This window comes from Lactuca serriola, chromosome 7 (genome assembly GCF_051521515.1).
Source record: "Lactuca serriola cultivar US96UC23 chromosome 7, Lser_US96UC23_V15, whole genome shotgun sequence".
NCBI lineage: Eukaryota > Viridiplantae > Streptophyta > Magnoliopsida > Asterales > Asteraceae > Lactuca > Lactuca serriola.
This window is the reverse complement of record NC_136414.1, coordinates 120378426-120383100: the sequence shown is the minus strand read 5'-3', so window position 1 is coordinate 120383100 and position 4675 is coordinate 120378426. Positions and strand designations below refer to the sequence as shown.

At 36.0% G+C, this 4675-nt stretch overlaps 4 non-coding genes across 4 annotated transcripts; 1 reads left to right on the top strand and 3 right to left on the bottom strand.

The window, feature by feature from the left end:
* Positions 1 to 339: 339 nt before the first annotated feature.
* Positions 340 to 427, bottom strand: TRNAS-GCU (transfer RNA serine (anticodon GCU)). The gene has a single exon. It is a non-coding gene; the product is annotated as a tRNA-Ser (tRNA).
* A 750-nt stretch (positions 428 to 1177) lies between these two features.
* TRNAC-GCA (transfer RNA cysteine (anticodon GCA)) lies at positions 1178 to 1248 on the top strand. Its single transcript has one exon. It is a non-coding gene; the product is annotated as a tRNA-Cys (tRNA).
* A 2343-nt stretch (positions 1249 to 3591) lies between these two features.
* Positions 3592 to 3675, bottom strand: TRNAY-GUA (transfer RNA tyrosine (anticodon GUA)). The gene has a single exon. It is a non-coding gene; the product is annotated as a tRNA-Tyr (tRNA).
* A 103-nt stretch (positions 3676 to 3778) lies between these two features.
* TRNAE-UUC (transfer RNA glutamic acid (anticodon UUC)) lies at positions 3779 to 3850 on the bottom strand. Its single transcript has one exon. It is a non-coding gene; the product is annotated as a tRNA-Glu (tRNA).
* Between the last annotated feature and the right edge of the window lie 825 nt (positions 3851 to 4675).

Genomic DNA, 4675 nt, shown 5'->3' with positions numbered 1-4675 from the left:
GTGATATAAAAATGGAGGATCTATTATCTTTTCTCGTTTTTCTTTTTCAAAAAATGATCTTGGAGGTTGTGTAATGCTTACTCTCAAACTTTTCGTTTACACAGTAGTAATATTCTTTGTTTCTCTCTTCATCTTTGGATTCCTATCCAATGATCCAAGACGTAATCCTGGACGTGAAGAATAAAATAAAAATTTCGTTTTTCTTGCTTGATTTACAATTTTCTTAAGATTTTAGTTTATATATTCATATTCCATACGTTTAACTAGTAAAAAAATCATTTAATTTAAAAGGGGTTTGCGAAATTTGAAAGAAAAAAAATAGAAAGTCATCAACGGAAACGAAAAGAGAGGGATTCGAACCCTCGGTACGAATAACTCCTACAACGGATTAGCAATCCGTCGCTTTCGTCCACTCAGCCATCTCTCCCAATTGAAAAAGATAATTACTATGTTACATTACACATCAAGTAAGGATTAACGAAAGTATTTCTTTCACATTCTTTTCGTTATTATATAATTAGCAATTCCATTTAGATGCTCGAAAGATCCAAATAGAAAGATAAATAAAGAAGACCTTCTTGCTTTTATTTTGTTCGAAGTGCCTTTTGGGCCTGGCCCGGTCAATACCCAGCCAGGCCTTTTTTTGTTCCAACGAATTCCATATATTTATAGGTATAGGAAACATACTCTAAAAAAGATACCCAATTTGGTATCTGTCTAAGAATTTCCATTGTGGGGTTTACATATACTTATCGTTTTTGTTATAATGGAAATTGAAAGGATTAAGAATCAATTAAGTATGTTTTGTAGTTTCTTATGTCATTAGGCAACCCCAATTTTAGATTCAAATCCAAGAATCATTCAGGAATTCTCAGTCAACGAATAGTTAATGGTTCCCATTTGTCATAAATTTTGTGACATAAATTTTGGCTTTTTTGAATGAAAATATACATTTGATTTTTCAATAGAAAAGTGAGGGGAAGTTTTTCGACATTTTATGTTTTGAGATACTATACAATCAATCGAAGGGGTGGTCAAACAAAAGGGGAAAAGGGTTTCTTTTAGAATTTTTATAAATTTAGAATAAAAAGGATGAAATTAAAAAAGGGATGCAAGTACAATAAACTAAATTTTAGTAATCCAACCCATAAAATTTTATCTTATTATGTATCGTTTTGGCGGCATGGCCGAGTGGTAAGGCGGGGGACTGCAAATCCTTTTTCCCCAGTTCAAATCCGGGTGCCGCCTCATCAACAAACGAATCAAAATTTATTATCTGCTGATATAAATCACTCAAATTTTACCCAACAGATAAGGCGATTGTTGATACTTGGTTGATTCTAAACATCTGTTCTGGGGATTTTGTAAAAGATTGGAAATTTTTCAATCTAAAATTCAAATAAAGATTATATTATAATGGTCGAAGCAAGACTTCCCGATTCCCTTCTACTGCTAATGTCTACTGATTGGGTCTTGAATTTCATTGGCATAGCCGCCGACGGCTAACTAGTTGTGGAAAGTCCTTTATGTAATCTACATATATAGACTCGCGAGAATCTCTGAGTGTTCTGGCATTCAATCACTATTAGATTGAGATTGGATGGATAATTTACTTTTTTAAAGTGAAAAAAAATTATTATTATTTTTTTTAACCCCTCGTCAAGAGTATAATATACTATCTCCCAACTGCTTCAGAGAGACAATCGGGAAAGGAAAGGGTACGGATTAGATCAAATAGGAAATAAAAGTATGTAATAGATAGCAATTGATCTATTTGTACTTTGAAGGGCAACAAAGAATGGGCCCTGTTTTTTTATTACTATATGTTCCATTAGTAACATTCCTTTGTAGTGTCATTGTGTATTTTAGTTGTGTTTAGTCTTTCCCGGTTAGAAATCATATAGGAATTTTTTAGAAATGGATTTATTTGATTGGTTCATCAATAGTGTTCGGCCAGAATCCCTTTTTGACTCTAGACCATGGATTCTACTATTATTAGTGAGCAATACAATAATGGAATATTTCTAGCATAAAGATAAGGGACATAATTGACATGGATATAGTAAGTCTCGCTTGGGCTGCTTTAATGGTAGTCTTTACATTTTCCCCTTCACTCGTAGTATGGGGAAGAAGTGGACTTTAGAAGGACTACTAATTTAGTTTAGGAATGAAATGGTATCAATTGTTTTATAGATCGTTCTGCAACGCATTTTTTATTTTTTATTTGAATTGAAATAATTTTCAAATCAAAATTTATTCATTTCGAAATTCCATTGGATTCTTATGGAGAAATGTATTATATAACAGTAAAAAAATTATTCAGTAAAACAATTATTTCAGAAAGAAAGAGAATTGGGTCCTACGTTAATTCCATATATGGATTAATCACTACATATATTGAAGATAGAAGCTAATATAGTATACCAACTTTATTAGAAAGTAAAGTACAACTTTATACACTACTATAACACTAATAGAGAGTATGGTAAGAAATTTCTTACCATACTCTCGGATCTCATAGAATACCGCTCATTATAGCCCGTTGATTTCATTTAAAACGCAAAAAAATAATTCTTTTGATTTGATTTCTTCAACTATTGATAAGAACTCAGAAGTCAAGTTTCATTTCAAGTAATTAATTATTTTGACTGACTGTTTTTACGTAAATGATAAGTAGAAAAGCAGTAGGAACTAAAATGAACAGTGCAGTAGCAATAAATGCAAGAATATTTACTTCCATAATCTCAATCTCATCGTTTTTTTTATTTCACAATAACTCGGGATTTAATCCCATAGAGATGATAAATCTTTCACCTGTCAATTCCATGAATGCATTACCTATCGATGATCTTGAATCAGATCAATATCATGAATAACAATATCTGAGCTATTAAATTAATTCGTCGTCGAGAATTGAATAGTATAACATAAGAAGATCTTTTATCCATACCGAATCCAAGATTAGATTCCCAGACCAATCAAAAATTCCTTTATTTATCCTTCTTTTCTGTTCTTTCTTTTCTATAACCTACCTTAGGTCTTCCGTATAGAACCACCAAATGAAGTATCCTCGTCCGTTTCCATTTCCATTAACTACAAAACGCCAACAAAAAATACAAGCGAAGTGGAAAAAGAGAGGAATTAGGTTGTAAATGTGAATGATCCAATTTTATTTGGAAGACAAAGAAGTATGAGAAAGAGGAGTCGCAGGAGAAAAGATGGAATATTCTATCAACTTCACTATTTTAGTTATTTTCATTTTATTTTAGTTTAGTGTTTGTTCTTTCTTCGACAGAATCCTGAAAAAAAGAGGGGAAACCCCTTCGGAATTAAATTATGATCTCTGTCCCTTCTTTCATTTCACATAAAATGGAGAGGTGAATTGATGTACTTATTGGATCCGTCGGGACTGACGGGGCTCGAACCCGCAACGTTCGCCTTGACAGGGCGGTGCTCTTGCCTATTGAACTACAATCCCAGGGAAATAAGAAGAGATCTAACAAAAAATTTGGCTTCTTTTTTATTCTCTCTTATCAGGTATTTCTTAAGAACAAGAGGGTTCTACCATTTGATAGTATATTGGCGAATTTTTGGGCCGAGCTGGATTTGAACCAGCGTAGACATATTGTCAACGAATTTACAGTCCGTCCCCATTAACCACTCGGGCATCGACCCAACGCCTAATTAGACGTTCCATAATCAACTTCCTTTCGTCTACCAGGCAGACTTGACAAATACATTTCACTTTTGATAAAATCCTACTCCTATGGTCTTGGTATACCCCTAGAGGGACTTGAACCCTCGTTTTCTCCGTGAAAGAGAGAGGTCGTAACCACTGGACCATAGGGGCACCAATGGACCATAGGGGCCTATGGCCACCTTTAGGAAATCAAAAAGCACTACACAATACAAATACAATAGGGAATAAGGCCTAAGGCCACCTTAACTTAAATATAAATCAGCCGAGGGACACCTTTAGAAGATGAATAGGATATGAATCAAACCCTCCTTGGAAAGGGGTGATTCGATTCAGGAAGAGGGGCAAGTTGGGGCCCCGATATATTGGTCCATTCCGGGTGGTCGCGAGAGTAGGTAGGGTAGCCTATCGCTTGGAGTTGCCAGCAGAGTTAGGTCAGATTCACGACACTTTCCACGTGTCGCAATAGCGGAAGTGTATAGCCGATGAGTCGGCAGTGGTTCCATTAGAGGATATTCAGGTGGATGCGAGCCTGAATTATGCTGAGAGACCGGTGGCAATCAGGGATCAGAAAATCAAGGTTTTGAGGAACAAGGAGGTACCCTTGGTTTTGGTTCAGTGGCAACATCGGAAGGGGTCCGAGATGACTTGGGAGCCGGAGCGTAAGATGCATGAGCAGCATCCGGAGTTATTTGCGGAGCGAGTCTTCGAGGTCGAAGTCTAGTTCTAGTGGGGGAGAATTGTAACATCCCAAATTCCCAGGTATTATTTATCATTGTATTTTTGGTGATTTGTGAGGAGACTCAGCGAGTTAGAGCCCAAACTCGCCGAGTATGATCGCGAGTATGGGTGCGGGTTCACGTCTGGACTCGGCGAGTCCACACTGTTTAATGAAACCCTAATTCCCTGGGTTTGGAGCCTATGTAAGGGCACTTATAGCCTCCCATTGTGGCTACCAGTCCCTTGAGAGAACCCTAA